General features: G+C 33.6%; 1 long non-coding RNA gene, 1 other non-coding gene and 1 pseudogene across 15 annotated transcripts; 2 read left to right on the forward strand and 1 right to left on the reverse strand.

The window, feature by feature from the left end:
* The first annotated feature begins 294 nt into the window (after window positions 1-294).
* Window positions 295-2194, forward strand: LOC145162281 (uncharacterized). Of its 9 annotated transcripts, none has more exons than XR_013739013.1 (5): window positions 295-406; window positions 603-719; window positions 820-842; window positions 1159-1208; window positions 2029-2194. It is a non-coding gene; the product is annotated as an uncharacterized LOC145162281 (long non-coding RNA). The 9 variants fall into 9 exon arrangements; XR_013739012.1 differs by having other exon boundaries at window positions 603-715; XR_013739009.1 differs by having other exon boundaries at window positions 302-406; window positions 603-615; window positions 2023-2194.
* A 727-nt stretch (window positions 2195-2921) lies between these two features.
* Window positions 2922-3024, forward strand: LOC145168169 (U6 spliceosomal RNA). Its single transcript, XR_013741741.1, has one exon. It is a non-coding gene; the product is annotated as a U6 spliceosomal RNA (small nuclear RNA).
* A 10331-nt stretch (window positions 3025-13355) lies between these two features.
* Window positions 13356-16873, reverse strand: LOC145165525 (inositol-tetrakisphosphate 1-kinase 1 pseudogene; annotated as a pseudogene). 5 transcript variants are annotated; one of them, XR_013740102.1, is made up of 4 exons: window positions 15474-16873; window positions 14748-14819; window positions 14180-14663; window positions 13356-13769 (listed from the first exon to the last, which is right to left on the reverse strand). The product of XR_013740102.1 is annotated as an inositol-tetrakisphosphate 1-kinase 1 pseudogene, transcript variant X3 (transcript). The 5 variants fall into 5 exon arrangements; XR_013740101.1 differs by having other exon boundaries at window positions 13359-13769; window positions 14570-14663; XR_013740103.1 differs by having other exon boundaries at window positions 13359-13793; window positions 14570-14663.
* Window positions 16874-19582: the final 2709 nt, after the last annotated feature.

The following is a 19582-nucleotide window of genomic DNA, read 5'->3' on the forward strand; positions in this document are numbered from 1 at the left end:
CTCCCTTAAGTGTGAATGTTGAAATTAGAATAATAAATGATTTAATATATTTAAAAAGAGAAGTTAAAAAGCTAAATGTTTCAAATTATTAATATTAATATATATATTAAAAATCTCCTAATTTAGCAACAGTAAACTCACAGCAATTTTGTCTATTTTGGCCCTAAGATTCCTGCTTTTTGTATTCTTCGGTCCTTCTACTTTCCCTATTTGTCTTTAGGTTTTTTTTTTCGTTGTTGAACGATTTTTTTATAGATTTACTCCTTTCTTTCAAACGGTTTATACTTTCCACGTGTTCTCTTCTGCCTCTTTTATTTTCCATGTGTTCTCTTCTTCTTCTTTTCTCTTTCTCTTTCGTTCTTCCTCGACTTCTGTTTCCATACTTCCTTCCTTCCTTCTGTCGCAGGTAATCTTCTTCTGTTCTTCTGCTATTGTTTCTTCCGTTTTGTTTTTTTCTTTACTTTATTCCTGCTGTGTCGTCCGTCCGTCTTCTTATGGCTGTTCGGCCGAAGCGGAGACCTGATGACTCTGTTCTTTCTTTTGTTAAGCATCTAAAATCTAAAGATTGTTATTTTTTTTCTGACGGAAACTGATTTCTGCAGGCTCCTTGGAGGGGTAATTTTTTTTTCGGCTGTTGACAGATAAAGTGATGTCGAAATGTGTGTTTTTTTAACTCTTCATATGTTCATTTGAATTTCTCAGCAGGAGATTATAAGTTGGTATCTGAATGATATTTTTTTATTGATTCACCTCAACATACAACCATTCTTGATATGTATAAATTGCTAAAAAATTGAACAATCGATTGTTATTGTGCAGGGAAGATGGTACGTCTGTTCCAGGTAACTTTTATGATGCACACCAAGTGCTCGATAAAATGCTTGAGTCGGGTTTGTCAAATTTTGGTGTCACTTAGTGTTTAATTTCATGTTTTTAACCTTCTTTATGTATTTCATCTTCAAGTTTTCTTTTCAAGGATGGATATTTTTTTCAGCTTACTGGAATTCCAGTTTTTCATTGCATGTTATACATGGAATTCTCTTTGGAGATAAAGCAGGAAGAAAAAATGCTCTTACATTTCATTTGTGCTTTAATGTTCTTCTATGCATGTTTCTTTCCGTTTTACCCCTACCCCTTATTTTGAATTGATATATGCAGATTCTATGCAGCTGAGGTTGTAATTAGGTTATACTATCTCCATTGTTTAGGTATTCCTTCTTCAATCTCATACAGTTACTCTCTTTATTGTTAATTTGTTATATTCCCATTTTACCCCTATCTATAAGAGCATGAAACCAGAGAACATATTACTTTAAACAGATAGACATATTGTATTGAGCGACTTGCATATATCATTTAGGAGACGATGTAAACCCCCATCTTGCAATTTTGGTTTTTATAGCAATGTTTTATATTGATTTTGGTCTTTTACTCATTAACTTTCAGAATCCTTTTGTTAAATTTATACAGATGACCATTTTACCCTTCCTTTTTTCGTTATTCCGGTATGTGATTTTTTACTTTGTGCAGTCCAAAAATAAATCCTTTTGCCTTTTTTACAGTTTGAATACAAAAAGAAAGGCTAAATGGTGATCATTACAAATTTAACAAAAGGCACCGCCTATTTATGAAATCTTACAAAAAAGATTACGGAATAAGGATCAATTACCAAAGTTGCAAAAGGATTCATTGTTGGACTAAGCCTGATAAAAATCACGTAACACAGGGACCAGTTTTGTAACTAACTCTATTTTATATATCATTGAACTGAAATATTGCTATCAATTGAACTTTGCTCTTTTTCTGTGTACATGGGGTTTCCTTTTGCCCCCTTTTTTTTCCCTTTAAAATATAGACAAACATATTTCTTTCTATATCATAATTTAATGTAAGGAAAGTAAATGAGTTTGATAAAATAAATTACAGGAAAATAGGAAGTACCAAAAGCATGAATAACAATCAATTGAACTTTTATCTTTTTCTGTGAAAGTATGAATACTTTTTGAACTTTTATGTTTTAAGTTTTAGTCCTTTTAGAGCAGCAGACGACCAATCCATGGAAGAAAACCTGGCGTTCATGATCGGATCAATCCATAGGAGAATCGCAACTTACAAACGACTGATGAAAGAAACATCCACCGACTAGATCAACTTTACCTTCTGATTAATAAATGAATGAACCATGTAGCGGGGGCTCTTTTCTAGTTAATATATATATATATATATATATATATATATATATATATATATATATATATATATATATATATATATTACATATTTTATGATTATAAATGAAATTTAATACAGTTTTATAACAATTAAACAAATAATGAACAATTACCATATAAACCAATTAGATGAAATTAAAATAGCCTACTTGAAAAAAGGACATTACCAAACTCAAACTCATTATTTTTCCAATTAAGTCTGATGATTATGAATAATAAGTGGAGTATAGTGTAAAATTTGATGCCACATTCTATTTAAGTTGTTATATATTCAAACCCGAAATAAAAACCCATTGTGGTTCAAATTATTTTGTAAGAGTTGGATTTTAGACATGGAATAGAAGATCAAGTCTAGATCTTCATTATGTTGGAAGTCCACGCAATATAACAATCCAAAACGTGTCAAAAACATACATAACCAATATTTTTTTTATACAATCCAAAACGTGTCAAAAACAATACATAACCAATATTTTTTTTATAAGCAAGCTGATTTGATGAGGACGAACAGTGTAACAGATTAAATAATCTTATTGATTGTGTTAGATTATTATTGATATAACGGATAATGACCATCAACAGTAAACTAGTTCGTTTAGAACTCGCGTCGTCCCATATCGACCAGAAGAAGAACCTGCTACTCCTATATATGGCTACTCCTCTATATGGCGAAGCTCTTCATCAATAGTCGTCCCTTCGGGGACATCCGATAAAATTGGAACGATACAGAGAAGATTAGCATGACCCCTGCGCAAGGATGACACGCACAAATCGAGAAATGGTCCAAATTTTTTTTTAAACCCTTCGTTGTCTTCTCTGAAATCCTAATTCCCTTTTCAAATGCTAATAGAGTTCAATTGCAATTCTTACGTTTCAGTAGATGAACTACTGAAGCCATGATCAGACAACATGTGGATTCCATGGTCAGGTTGATCTTCTTGTTGATGTCTTCAACCATTTATGGCAAGTAAGGGTGATATTTCTTTCTATAAAGTATCCTTTAAGTTTTTTACTTTTTCTGTCATTAAGTTTCATGCTTTATAAACTTTCGTTTATGTGTTGTATATAGTTTGTATGTGTTTGTTTATGTGCTGATTTTTTATTCATTTTGCAACTTCAGTTTCTTAGTTCATGTTGTGGTTTTGTTGTTTATAAAATAATTGATAATAAGCATCCTTTGCAAGTCCCTGTAGGTTTTACATTTCCATTCGTTATCAAATGTAGACATTGATGGGAGGTATCAAAGTGAGATTGTTTTTGTACATATGGATGTGTTCATGTAAACATTTAAATGACAAAAAAAGAAGTTATTGATAAAATGTTGCATATTTTTGTAATGAAGATCATCAATCATATGAGTTTTTGGACTTGAAAATTCTGGAAGGGTTGTGTGATAAGTTTAAATGGAAGCAACTATTTTCAGTCAAGCAAGTCAGTCACATTGATTAGTAAGCATGTTTTCTAAATAATTAGGGTTAATGACGTAGGAGGGTAATTAGGTTTCAAGTTTGTCCGTATTAGGTCACTAAGGTTTTTTTGTGCGTATTAGACCAATATGGTTGTTATTATCGTTTAGAAATATTCCTTTTTACCGGTTTCTTCCTGTTTAACCGGTAAAAAAGACTATTTCTAAACGGTAATAAAAACCATATTGGTCTAATACGCAAAAAAAAAAAAAAAAAAAAAAAAAACTTAGTGGCCTAATACGGACAAACTGGAAACCTAATTATCCTCCTAAGTCATTATCCCTTGATATAACGATTGACTTTTTGAGGCCGTGTTGAAAGTGACTACTAGGTTTAAAAAAGCAACTTTTTAGTGACTATTCGTTCAAAAAAAGTATATTTTTTGAACTTCTTCGATGATACGTGAATCGAAATAATAAGACCCGAGGGAGTGGTGCAATTCGAGACTGTATTTTTGCCACCGTGGCAGCTGAACACCGCCCCTCCAGTGCGGTTAAGGTGTGGCTAAGGCCGCAGTGCGGCAATGGAAGGGAGCACTTGGTGATGGTTTGTGATTAGCTGCCGTTCCAAATGCTCGTTTTTCAAACTTTTTTTTAAACTACTATATATATATATATATATATATATATATATATATATATATATATATATATATATATATATATATATATATATATATATAAGGTTTTTAAGATTCGAAAGGGAAGCTACTTGAGGCTAGGAATTGAATTACTTTCAAAAATTCGAGTTTGAGTTTGTTAACAATGGTGGAAATCAGGTAGCAGGAGCTGCGAGAAAGAAGACATCCTATTTTCTGAATTTGGCATAATAGGTCCCGGGAGTTTGGTCTACGAACAGAAAAAACCCCTGATTAACTTCTTTCTACATAATTAGTTTCAGAAATGACACACTCCACCATTGACTTATAAATCCCAATTATTTATTAAACAAAAAAAAAAATCAAAGTGTGGCACCACTCCTTGTGTGTGGCACCACTCCTTGTGTGTGGTATGAAACCACACTTTTGTGGTAAATGGTGACGTGTCGCCTACATGGTACTGCGGTTACATGAGGGAGTGTGACACCATTCCCTCCAGCCTAAAGGGTGTGGTGTTATCTTCCTATAATAATAAAAGAATAATTTTAGGATGTCACTATTACGTATATGTATTTATTGTTTGTCACATGACATTTTCTTAGAGCTTTTGAATATAATCATATCCTATAAAATTAGCTAATATTTAATTATGTATTTCAAAATTTCATATTATATTCAAAGATTTTCGAAAAGTATTTATATCACAGTCAATAAATTCGAAAACTATTATTATCAAAAATTAAATTTGAAATCATACTCATTTTTTTACTACAAACCTTCTTGCATAATCTTCGTTAGAAAAGAATAACTTCATGCAATCATAATAAATAGATCATCCAATTTGAATGTTTGTATTATCTATTCATTTAAATTCGATTATCATGTTAGTAATTATTTTGTGTTTTTAACATCTTGCTTATTTATTAGTTCTGATATAATTCTTTGAGTTATTCTAAATGTTTTATAAATGTTTGTGTATATATATATATGTGTGTGTATGTAATTGTATATGTATGTTATATGTGTTCATGTCGCTCGTTCTGGTTCTATCGTTCGATTGCTTTCCTAAGAGGCAAGGAATGTAGACTATAAGTTGATGATGTTAGGGTTTGATTATAGTTCAAGAATGACAATTTTGAAAAAGAAAGAGAAAAATAAGAGAAAGATATGAAGTCTTCTAAAACTTCTTGAGAATTGTGTCCGCTAACAGAATCGGAGCCGTAACCCACCTTCTTAGCCCTCCAATTGGTATCAGACTTCAACAGTCACCATAGCGGTGGAAGTTGATAAAATATGTAACATCCCAAAAATACGGTCCGGAAATTTCATTTTTAAATCATTAGTGAAAGCCATAGTTATCTACCATTTCATTCATAAACAAAACTGTTATATCAAATCAGAGTATAATCTCAAAACATATTTTTTTATCAGAGTAAAACATCCCAGGCTAAACAAACTATGGTGTGTGTCATGCGATCACCCCGAGCTCTTCCCTTCGCTACCGGAAGTGCCTGAAACCAAAACTGAAAACTGTAAGCACGAAACTTAGTGAGTTCCCCAACCTACCACATACCACATACATAACCACATACTGGGCCCCCGCCCGCTGCATCGGGACTTGCCCGACATCGGACTAACTTCGACATCGGGTCCCGCCTGGCATCAAGCTTCGCTCGGTATACAGATCTGTTCTCTTAGGTCCCGCTTGCCTCTGGGCCCCGCCCGCTAAGCATATAACATAACACATAACAAATAAGCTAAACATACTCTACTATACTCCTGATCTAAGGCCTCACCTAACATGGGCCTCGCCCCTGTCCTGCTACTGGTGAGTCATGGAACCCCGTCCACACTCCTGCTGATAGTGAGATACGGGCCCCCACCACACTCACCTCTCTCCTAACTCGGGCCTCGCCCCTGCTCTGCTACTAATGAGATACGGAACCCCGTCCATACTCGGCTAGTGAAGAGATACGGTACCTCGCCCGAACTCACCTCCCTACCAGGCACATACAAGTATCACAAAGACAACAAGTATAATCTAACAAGCGACATATAAACCTTCCTCGGGCTTGCCCCGACATCAGACCTTGGTCCGGAACCATACTATCATAAACATTCCTCGGGTTTACCCCGGCATTGGACCTTGGTCCGGAACCTATAAACACTGACACATGCAAGAATCACAACTACCACTGGCATACTAACATTCCTCGGGCCTCGCCCGACACATATCATAAAATGCCTAGGGCTAACCCCCGGGTCTTCCTACTATACACAAACATAATGGGTCGGCATTGTGGCCATAGACCTATGCACACAATGAGGAGACTCACTTCGCACAACTGAAGACTGGCTGAAACCTCTGGCTGCTATCCGACAATTCCCCGAACCGCTGCTCCCCTAGCTCCCCGAGCTACCAATACCAACATAACACTTAGTCCCAAAATGCCCTCCAGAAGTCAAACTAAGTCAACTCTGGTCAAAGTCAACAGTCCATGGTCAAAGTCAACACTTCCAAGTTGACTTGACTCGTCGAGTTGATCCATCAACTTGCCGAGTCCAAAAGCTCAGAATCCTGCAATCGCGAACCAACTCGTCGAGTCAGCCCCTGACTCGCCGAGTTCCCTGACTAACCAGACTCGTGACAAACCGAGTCAACTCGCTGAGTCATCCCCCCTGACTCGATGAGTTCACCCATAACCGGAAAACAGGACAACTCACTGAAACTCGTCGAGTCCCTCCCTGGACTCGCCGAGTTACTCGGTCTGTTGGGCAATCTTAAAGGATTAAGCCCCTATACTTCAGATCTGAACTCCAAACTTCATAAACACTCTGGAAATGACTTATTAAGGGTAAAGTTTCCAGCTTTACCCATCCTAAGTCCTTCTTAATGGGTTTAGACAAAACCCTAGCCCATTAAGACATAACTCCATGGTCCAAAACCCTTATTACACCAAACCAAGGCGGGGAAAACAAGATCTAGACTCTAGACATCCAATAACCACGTAAAGTCATGGGCTTTACTTCCTTGCATGGCCTTTAGGGCTCCAAAAGGCCATAACAATCTCTTTAAGGTTGCATGGGACTTCCTAATGGCATAAAGCTTGCACCTTTATGCCTTAACCACCCCAATTACTTCCAGATCTAAAAGGATCATGCTTGGGGGACGTCCAAAACCCAAAGACAACCATTCTTGGACCAAAAACCTTCCAAAAAGGGACTATAAGGAGATCTAATAAACCAAAAGCCAAGATGAAGACTTGATTATCAAGAAATGCAGCAAAGGGAGTGTATCTTCTGGATCTACTTCCTCCTTCTTGAACCTCTAACTTCTTTCTTCTTCCTCTTCCTCTTCAAGAGCACACAAATCACACCAAGGTGGCTCAAACACTCACAAGATGCACTAGGGTTTCGTGGGTGAGGGTTTGGGGTCTGGGGGCTGAAGATGAGGCTGAGGGAATGAGAATATAATGCTTAAATAGGGCACCAAGTCCCGAAATTAGGGTTTCCCAACCCAAACCAGACTCGCCGAGTCGGCCACTTAATCCGTGACACGGAACTCGCTCCGAATCGTCGAGTTCTTCCTTGGACTCGATGAGTTGACTCATTAACTTAGGGTTTTTCCTTCCTCAACTTCGCCTCGTGGATTCCGGGTGTTACAAAATATGAGTAAGTCTCCAATCGTTGTGAATGAATCATGTTCTTCCTATTCACTACCATATATACCATATATGGTGGTCAATTTTAACACAACTCCAAATTTAGGAGGCAAAATGGTATCTTTGTTGATTTGTAATCATTTTTCTTGGTTATGTTTCTTAATTTCTTTTAACATATTTTATATGAGATTCTGTGGAATGCTTCGTTTTAGAGTTCGATTTTCTCTCCATTTGAGGGTTCATGGTGATTCATATGAATAACTATACATAGATTTGGTATTTGTGCCATGTTGTTTTGTTTTGTAGCTTTTCTCAGCTCTGGCCAAAATGGTTTATATAATTACGATAGTTGATTCTTTATGTTGGAGTAACCTGAGCAAAATGTTTGTTTTGAGGTCAAATTTTCCAGAATGATTCATTTGTCATGAAATTTTGAGCTATTCTTTACAATTACCTTCTATATAGGATCTTGGATATTGGAATTTACTGTTTCCTGACATAATAGTCATGCGCGCAGGTTGTTGATAGCAAAAACCAAGATTTAGAGCTTGTCTTTTGACGTCAAGTGTCACGAATACCATGTTTGCTACAATTTTAGGCCTTTTGACGTTAATACGCTCATAAAACCATTTGTTTCTTTTGTTAACTCATATTTATTCTTGAAATTGTATTTGAAGTTGAGTTTTCAATATCATGCATAATGTTACAATTACCTTTTATTTTACACCAACGACTAAATTACTTCATAACTAAAATTGCTTTTATCGGTCATATGCCCATTAGGTATTTGATATAATGCCCAAGTGAATATCATTAATCTAATTCATGTTTTTCATAGTAGGTTAGCCTATCGTAATATCTTTTTTTTGATAAGGTACGCCTTTATTCGTCTTCTTCAAATAAAAAGTTTAGTCTTTAATGCATCAAAGCATAAAGAAATCATTATTTGTTTAGCAAATTAAAGATTTTTTATGGCTTTGTCAAATTTGTACTTTAGAAATTTGTTTTAAATATTAAATCTAACAATTGTTTGAAACTTTAAAAATGATATTATCTTTTATTCTGTTTGTCTAATATTATTCTTGAATTCTCACTTTGCATTTTCAAAAACTTGTAAAACGTATTAAGATCAATTGTTCTTTATATCAGACTTACTGGACATCATTAAGCATTAAAAAGAAAAATACCAAGTCAGGAACAAAATCTTTTTTTCTCTCACGAACATTAATGATCACGAATTGTAAGTTTTTTTTCTCTTTCTCTTTTGTATATGAATTTTGATAATTGACATTTGAAGGGAAAACTGTTTGCCCTGGGACTATTATCGGTTTGGAACGACCCTATGTTTGTGGCTTTGTGTGTGTCCAATAGTGTGGTATGAGTGGTTGTAGGTATTCATCATGTTTGTGTGATTGGTAAAAAATGTAAGTATTTTGCTATAATGGGTTGGAATTAAACTACTAAAGTTTTGTAAGTGGTTGTGTATTTGGCTTGTGGCTTTTATTTGTTCCAGGCCATATCTCATCTAATCGAGGTTCTGACATAGGTACATATTTTGGTGAACACAATGCTATCATACCGAATAATTTTTAAGCACATTGCTATTCATTCCTATTTAATATTTTTTTAAGTATCTACTTATTTCTCATTTCACTCGGATCCTCGAGTTTTGGATCTTGATTTGGGGTTCGAAGGGAATTTAGAAGTTAATTTTAGGCAACACACTTTCAATTAATTCTCTTATTAGAATATCACACACACACACAACCACATACACAAAGACACTCTACTCTAACGTTGCCGGTGCAAGAAATAGTTATGTACTTTTCTTAATTTATTAATTATAGAATCATTCTTTCACTTCTCCATTATAGCGAGAAGTAGCAATTGTACTTTCCTTTCTTTGACATTTTATAGTTGAATGGTGTAAATGAAGGATGCCATTATCTACACATTAATAAAAATACGTCACTATTTTTATTGCATGTAGCTTTATATTTCATAATTGTTGTAGTTAGCCAAATGAATGAATGCATCTTTACGTAGAGAGTTTGTCCTGATTTAGGTTTGTGTTTCAAGTTTTTGTTCTTCCAAATGTCATTACTAATTTTATATTATATATAAAATAGAAGAATTAGGTTGGTGGAATAATAAAAAAGCTTCAGCTTAGGCATCCTTAAACTCTCCTTCTAATCGAAACAAATCTTACGATCCATTGTCTTGTACCAGCACATCTTAAATGATTATTGTTGTTTTGGGGATATTGACATCGGAGAGCAATAAGGAGGATTGATAACTAGAGACGGCACACAAGAATTTTAGGATGACATAAGCTTACTTAATTTATTAAAGATTGTTCGATGGAATTAAATTTATATGTTTTGTTTCTAGGAGTTACGTTAAGGACATGATTTTCCTTTTATTTTTATGGGAAATTTTAATATTAGTGAAACATAAAAACATATCATTATACATCGAGCGCAATTCAAAGTTTGTGATTTAGATATTTGGCATTAAAGGTTGTTTAGTGGAATTACCATGAGGTTTTTAGACTTTTGAATATTGATTCATGCACATGAGGTACAACACAACACAACACAGTTGCACTATTATACAAGTAAATAAAGCATATATTTTATGTGAATGATACAAGTAAATAAAGCATATATTTTATGTGAATGAATCAATTTCTTAAGTAAGGGCGTTACATTCATTTTTTAATGTCTGAAACCATCTACTAATTAGTTTTGGATTTATTTATAAATTTTCAACTTCTTCGCAAATTATATCCCTTGGTAACTAAGAGATAAACTAATTTACAAAAAAGTATGATTTTTTTTTTACAAATTGTGTCAACTTGAAAAATTTGCTACATAATTTTCTTTTGAATTTATAACAAATAGTTTGTACATTAAATATAACCAGTTAAAATTTACAAAATAAAAAAAATAAAAATCTCAAAATAATCGCATAAGTGAAAAGAATTTACAAATGAAACAAAATATGAATAATATATTTTAAGAGTAATAAATTTATTCGGTTTACACATTAGTCTTTAAATAATATTATATCTACAAATATCATTTTGTATTTTATTAATATTTGTCTCTAACTATTTTAATTGTTCTTTATTCAATTATTTTACTTTGTCAACCGTAGCACCCACGGATTATAACCTCGTTTTTAATAAGATGTCAAAGAATTCACAAATGAAATGTAATTCTATTCAAAATGACATTGTATATGTTACAACAAAGGAAACTATTGAAGTTAGTATGAAAGATATTAGAGATGAGTTCTTTTTAATTTTTATACACGAGTCCAATAACGTGTCTTTTAAAGAGAAAATGACATTGGTTTTGTGGTTTGTCAATAGTCGAGGGGTTGTTGTGGAGATGTTTAATGTTATAAAACATGTCGATGAACCTCCACAATTGTCATTTAAGACGACCATTTATGCACCGTTAACAAATTGTATATCCACACACGATAGGGTCTGAGTACAAGGTTTGATGGACCTAGTAACATAAGAGGTGCATTTAATGACTTGTAGTCGATGATTATGAATGTAGTAAAATCTACATAATTTATTTATTGTTTTCTTTACATGTTACGGTTAACGCTTATGTTTCTTCCCAATTGAGTTGATTTCTCGTTTGTTAAACATAACAAGATCTAACATATAAACATCGTGACAAAGTATAAGAGAAACAAACAACAAAAATGATAGAATCATTGGTTGCATCAGTGGCGGAGCTAGTGTGTATGGAGTGGGGTCGATGCACCCCACTTGGTTGTAGTTCCCAACATATTTATACATATATAAATAATTTTATAAGTTAATAACTCTCTAGATATTAATAGGTACCCAGTTAATAATGTTTATTTCTGAGTTTGATTGAATTTTTTCCCTTAGTTATATGAGCTATTGGAATGGAAAAGCCTTAGATATTTAATAATGAAAACTGCCAACAAATTTATTAGTTTTGAAATGAAAATAGATCGGGTAATTTGCATGGTTAAAAGAGAAAAAATTTCTAAGGTTACAAATAAAGATGTTATTAAATCTAAATTATAAAATGGATCTCATTTTACTTTTGGTCTGAATCTGCCACTGGTTGCATGAGTCTTTATTCTATTATGTTTGTTTTATACTAATTCACATTTTTTTGCTACATTGCATTGTTTATCTACCTATTATTGGTTCATGAATCTTGGGCTTAATATACAATTTTTTTTTGTCACTTTACCTCTAGAAGATCGTACTTCTGATCAAGTTGCCCAAGTTTGATCAATTTTGAATGTTTAGTTCGATTTTGATAACTCATCTTAGTCGTGTACCGATTATCGGGACGAGTTGCACATAAGGTACAACACAACACATTTGCACTGGTATACAAGTAAATAAAACATATTTTTTATGTGAATGAATCAATTTCTTAAGTAAGGGCGTTACATTCCTTTTTTTTAATGTTTGAAACCATCTACTAATTAGTTTTGGATTTATTTTTAAATTTTCAACTTCTTCACAAATTATATCCCTCGGTAACTAAGAGATAAAGTAATTTACAAATGAAATGTAGTTCTATTCAAAATGACATTGTATATGTTACAACAAAGAAAACTATTGAAGTTACTATGAAAGATATTAGAGATGAGTTCTTTTTAATTTTTATACACGAGTCCCATGACGTGTCTTTTAAAGAGAAAATGACATTGGTTTTGTGGTTTGTCAATAGTCTAGGGGTTGTTGTGGAGATGTTTAATGTTATAAAACATGTCGATGACCCTCCAAAATTGTCATTTAAGACGACCATTTATGCATCAATTGTATACCACACACCATAGGGTTTGAGTAAAAGGTTATGATGGACCTAGTAACACAAGAGGTGCATTTAATGACTTATAGTCGATGATTATGAATGTAGTAAAATCTACATAATTTATACATTGTTTTCCTTACATGTTATGGTTAATGCTTGTGTGTCTTCCCGATTGAGTTGATTTCTCATTTGTTAAACATAGCAGGATCTAACATATAAACATCGAGACAAATTATAAGAGAAACAAGCAACAAAAATGATAGAATCATTGGTTGCATTAGTGGCGGAGCTAGTGTTCATGGAGTGGGGTTGATGCACCCAGTTAGTAATGTTTATTTCTGAGTTTGATTGAATTTTTTTCTTTAGTTTTATGAGCTATTGGAATGGAAAAGCCAACATATTAGATATTTAATAGTGAAAACTGCCAACAAATTTATTAGTTTTGTTAGTTTTGAAATGAAAATAGATCGGGTAATTTGCATGGTTAAAAGAGAAAAAAATTCTAAGGTTACAAATAAAGATGTTATCAACTCTAAATTATAAAATGGATCTCAGTTTACTTTTGGTCTGAATCCGCCACTGGTTGCATGAGTCTTTATTCTATTATTTTTGTTTTATACTAATTTACATTATTATTTTGCTACATTGCATTGTTTATCTACCTCCAACTTTTATTATTGCTTCATGAATCTTAGGCTTAATATACAAATTTTTTGTCACTTTACCTCTAGAAGGTCGTACTTCTGTTCAAGTTGCCCAAGTTTGATCAATCTTGAACGTTTAGTTCGATTTTGATAACTCATCTTAGTCATTGACCGATTATCAGGACGAGTTGCACAACACTGCAACTCCATAAAGTTGATTGCAAAGTGGAATTTTCTAAACTTGGTTGTATTGCGCAACAGTTGGTAAAGATGATTTGCAAGGGGGCCTAAAGTTGGTCGTCTTCTTCTCCTTGAATCTCGCTTTCATCATATCCAGTGACGAATCTAGAACCAAAATCAACGTGGTACCTTATATAAATGAAATGAAAAAAAAAATATGAAAATGCAGGTCTTTTGGCAAAAATAAGGTAGTTCCTTATGTTTTTTTATATAGAATTGTTGTATTAAAAAGGAAAAAAGGTAGGTCCTAGGACCCACCTTCACACAGTGTAGCTACGCCCCTGATCATATCTAATTACAAATACTTTGTTCATGCGTAGTAAAGATAAAGTATTTTCAATTTTTTCCATGCATATGTTTAAACCCAATTTACTACTTGATTCTTCGATCAAACACTAGTGGAGAATACATCTCATATTTTTCAAAAATTCCTACAAGAAAATGGCCTAATTTCTCAACGATTTTGTCCTTCAACACCTTAAAAAACGGGTAGTTGAAAGAATAAAAACTGTCACCTTGATGTCTATTCGCTTCTCTTAGATTCCGTTTATCCATGCTAGGTTTTGGTTTAAAGCTCTTTCTATATCAATGCACCTCATTAAGAGACTCCCCTTCTCCATCATTGAACAAGATATCTCCTTTTACTCGATTAATTGGTCGCAATCAACTTATTCTAATCTTTGTACCTTCATTTGTGTTATTAGCCCTTGTTGACTCTTAACTCATGATGGCCTTTACTTCAAATGGACATCAAGATTGCCTTTTTACATAGTGAATTTAAATAAATTTATATGAAACTTCCTCATTGTCCTCACCTAATTATGTTTGCAAACTAAAATGATTCTTACATATAGCTTGTATTAACTTTACATTTAGAAGTATCCCAAAAAAGAAACATGTCATACCATAGAGTAATGGTTGTAGCATCTGAATATTTGTGTTCTGCAGCATGAGCATTTGATGCTTCTTGCTGAAAGTTGTATCGGATCAAAATTTATCCTAAAACCAGAAATTTAAGCAAAAAAATTGAACTCACAAAACCTCCAAAAATCAAGATTTTTATCACAAATATATTGACCTTACCTTACCCATCTTTCACTTTGAGGCGAAAGGCGACAACTTGACACGCGTTTTGCTACCAGCCAAACACAAAATCTGTAGTAAAGAAAAGTAGGGCCAAAAATAAGCAGAAAAGGAATATGATTTACTGCATTGAATGTGTCACATTATAATATGGAAAAATAGATTATCAAACAATAACTTTCTGTATTAAAGTAAAAAAATAGCCATATATTTCCACATCAATATGAAGACTTGCAATGCTGAATTAGTAGCAGAATCCATGTCCGTTTATGTTTTAGCAAATGCCTTGAATAGGTCAACGTTGACCAATTTGTATCAACTTAAGAACACACATAAATCACATAACCAAATGTAAACCTTGTTCAAAGTATTAAGTTCTACAAACACTTCATTTTGAAGTCATGATACCATAACAAATATACAACACATTGAATGAGACTTTAGGATCATCGTCTTAAAGATGAAATATGTAGCTTTAGTAACAAATCATGTGCTACTGCATTACCATTTTCACTAAATAAATTGAAAAGACACGATATATATACTGCAGCAACTGGAAAAGAACAAATATCATCATCAAAAAACAAAAGATTCATCCACCAAAGCTTTACAAGGCACAAACACTGTAATGTTTTCTAAGCTATGGAGTACAATATGCCTTATAAAGCAAAGCAACCTAACCTCCATACAATTTCCAAGTATTGGAAGAAAAAAAAAAAAAAGTACCTTTCTTTCCAAAGTAAAGGATGATATGTACATCATCAACAAGGAACACCATGTAAACTGTGAAGAAACCTAAACTCAAGATCAGCGATGAGTGTTGATGCATTATCAGACCTGAAAAGGGCCCTGTTCATCCTTTTCAACAGAAAGAACAGGAAGAGACCCTTTTTGGTCACCACAAAAATCGATTTTTTCAACCAATTTGGTTGTTTCTTTCTTGTTATTGAAAGACCTAGCCTCTTCTTTGGTCAAAACATCCCACAAGAAATCAGTCAAGACGGATTCATAACCAGGCATCTTGGCATAGCCAGGAAAATAGTTGATGTCTACAACAAGGTACCTGTTTCCAATTCTGGTATCCCTGATCACATCAAAGTTGAAAAGATGCAATTTCATTGCCTTACGCAGCCCACGGGCGATATTAGTTATCAGACTCATCGGAGGCATCTCTGCGTCTTCCAAAATCTTGTAGTATATATCGTCATTCTTTGGATGCGAAGTCATGTTAGAAACCTGACAAAATGGTAAAGAACCATGTAAACTCCCCAATTTTTCTTCAGTAATGTCCGCCAACGACTTCCGCTTCACGCATTGGACATACTCTCCGACCACATACACTTTGAAGATCACCCCGCCGTGGTTCACGAACTCCTGCAATACAGTAGGGGGTTTCAGTTTATCCAAACCCTCCCTACTGAAAACCAAAGACATTTTATGCGATTTCATACTTCCGTCCGCTACCAAGGGTTTCGCAATCACCGGGAACTTCAATTCCTCGCCCCAACACGTCGTGTCTTTCAGCTTCTCCGATTCGTATATCACCGTCTGCTTAGGTGTCCCAAAGGAAGCCGACTCACCGTCTTTCACCTCCGCCGCCTCAATCTCCGAAACCACTTCGAGCATGGAAATCCGGTTGTGTAACCGCTGGATTGCGTCAGGAGAATCGATTATGTAAGCGCTAGGGTTCCGAACGGAGTACTCCTTTAGCTGTTTCCGCCAGTCTTCAGTGTTCAACTTGTGAAGCACACAATCAAAAGGGCCTTGATCAATTAGCGGCTTGTCGGTGTCGATCCTAATGAGATCAATACCACGCTCTTTTGCCGAATTCAACAAAGAACACTGAACGAAGCTGCGCTGTTTCTTCTGTAACAGTGCGTAACCCGCACTGAATCGCTTCGCCGTCACTTCCGCCATTTTATCAATTCTAGAACAACTGTATTTTCTGCAAATTTCACCAATGCAATCACAACGCTCATAACAAAAACTTCAATAGAGAGTTAGGGTTCTTTGTTATGAATTAGATATCATAAAAAAACAGGAATCAAAATCGCAGAGCAGATAGTGTAATTGTTCTAGTGTCCTAGAGAGATGTATATATCAGTGATGTGTGTGTATTGGGAATGATATAGTGCAGTGTGCAGATAGTGAAACGGGGGGGATATATATAGGGTTTGAGATGGTGAGTTAACTCGTGTATCGAGTTACAGGATTCAACTATAGTTAAGAGAATGGATAGTACACGTGGCATATTCAGTGAAATTAAGCTACGTATATATTCAACCGTTGGATTTATATGCAGTGCCAAATCAACGGATGAGATCTAACTATTCTATGACATAGGTCAACCATAATGACTGATGCGGACCCACAAGTCGCTTGTTACACTTGACTATGGTCTTCCATCTGAATATCGTGTTCTATTTTTCAATGTTTATTTTTAACATTTAAAACTAGTACTTCCTATTTTCAGAAATTAATACTCTTTTTTTTTTTTTTTAAATATATATTGTCTATTATTCATTTATGTGTTTAAATTATTTAACAAATATATCAATAGAATAACTTCACCTTTTTAACCAAACATATTTATTTGATCTATTTATTTATGAGTGCATTTTTTTCTCACTTCATACTAAATTCAATTTAGAGTCACATTTATGATTCATCTCCCTTCTTATCACTATCGAAATGTGTTTAATTCGCCTAACATCATATGTATTCCCTTCTCACCTTGTGATTGTGAAACGAAGAATATTGTTTAATACCATTTCAAGATTGTGAGGGAACATGGTTTGATATGAGGATGCTTCTAATTTTTTAATGCTTACCAAATCACGTTGAAATATACAAAAGCCTCTTGCCACATTTCAATTTTGTAAATTGATAGTTGGACAAGTGTACTTGTGGACAAATGTTGTTGATATACAAAATTAATTGGAATGCCATAACTTTTTTTTTGGATCAATTGAGGTTACTAAAATGTTTTTTACCTTGAATTAGGAGTTGTTACAAATCTCACCTCTTCATATTTACGAGAGCTAGGGCCCACCTTATACTGCCCCATCATAAAGTGTACCTTTAAATCAGGGCCTCTTTAAATCACTAGTTATTCCACGTGGCTTTGATGACAACATTTTAATTGTATTAGGTTACTTTTCACATCTCATATTAAAATTGCTATCTTCTGATATAGCCTATCGAAAATAACCGAAACCCGAATTATCTGTCCGACTCATTTACAATTTGGGTAAATTGGGGCGAGTAACTCGAGTATCAGGTATATATTTTCGGGTATTCGGGTTACTCGATTTTTTTTCCAGACCGTATATAGGATATATGTATAGGGTTTCGAGTATACCCGAAATACCTGAATTATTTAAAAAGTAAAGGACTTGTTGGGTAATATCCACACTTATCCATATGTTGTTTACGACTTTACCCTCATTCCCGATATTTTTTTGCTTTATTCTAGTGTTTTAATTTGCAAATTTTCCATCTAAAACAATCAGTAATATATCTAGTCTATATATTAAACTCTTTTTTAATTCTATCATGAGATTCAAATTTTAAACTAAAATCTTTAAGTATTTGTTTTTTTAACCTCTTGTTATCGATTAGATTAAGCTGTTAAAAAATTACTTGATATCTCAAGTATTATTGACTAAAAAATCTCAATGTTCAAAGTTTGAGTAACTTCGTTTATGCCTTGTTTGTTTATATAAATAATATTAATAGAGCACGCCATATTTACTTCATTACATTTATTTTCGGGTAATACCCGAATTACCCAAACCCGACATACTACCCAAATTACCTAAATTAAATTCGGGTCGGGCAATAGGTATTTTTTTAACATGAAAAACCTGAATTATCCGGTCCGAATTATCCGAAACCCGAAAAATTTACCCGATCAACACCCCTACTCTGATGTCATATCATTTTTCTTTATCATTTATGGTTATTTGATATTCATCGTACTTTGTCTAGTAAGAGGATAGACCTCATTTGGTCAGATTTAATAGTTGTTTGATAGCGGTTGATTAAGTTATATCTGACTGGGTTAAACACTGATTGAGTCAAACTAAGTTTTTTATCAGACCCAGTAAAAAAAAAATAGATGTTCTATGATCGAATCAAATGCTTCTAATTATGTTATCAAATAGTTTGAATCTGCCTGAGTCAAATACAATCTTTTATTATCAAACCTAGTAAGAGACATATCAAACAGTCATCAGACTGTTTGATACTACAATAAAAATAACCTAATTCGGACATATAATCTTTAGTATGCCTCTTATTAATTTGGATAAAAGGTTGTATCTAAATCAAATACTTAGATCTAACTTTATCAATTACTACCAAAAGAACCCCTTACTTAAAAAGTTACTCATCGCTCTCTACATTACCATGTCACTCACAATTTTTAATTCTTTAATAAAAGTAATATTAATCTAAAATAAAAATAATAAAAAATAGTTATGATAAATTTTCTTAAAAGGCATTATAAACATTAAAATTTATTATAAAGTTTGCAATGTTTATGAGAGTAAAAGAGTAAAATATTTATATGAAAATATGATTGATTAAAAGAGTATTTATAAGGTTTTATTTGAAAAGAAATCGTGAAATACATTAAATGTGTAATTCTTTTTGAATGTTGAACGTGTGACATCCCGTGGCTAAGGCCACACCCAACCATTGGCGGATCCACAATAGATCTTGGGGTATCCCGAGATACCTCACAAAAAAAATTTAATAGTGTCAATTTTTTCCGAAAATTTCGTTTTATGTTGCAATTTTATATCGGAAAAAAAATTGGGCTACCCTAAAAA

The sequence above is a fragment of the Lactuca virosa genome, chromosome 3, assembly GCF_052849685.1.
Source record: "Lactuca virosa cultivar CGN04683 chromosome 3, Lactuca_virosa_CGN04683_v6, whole genome shotgun sequence".
NCBI classification, from domain to species: Eukaryota; Viridiplantae; Streptophyta; class Magnoliopsida; order Asterales; family Asteraceae; genus Lactuca; species Lactuca virosa.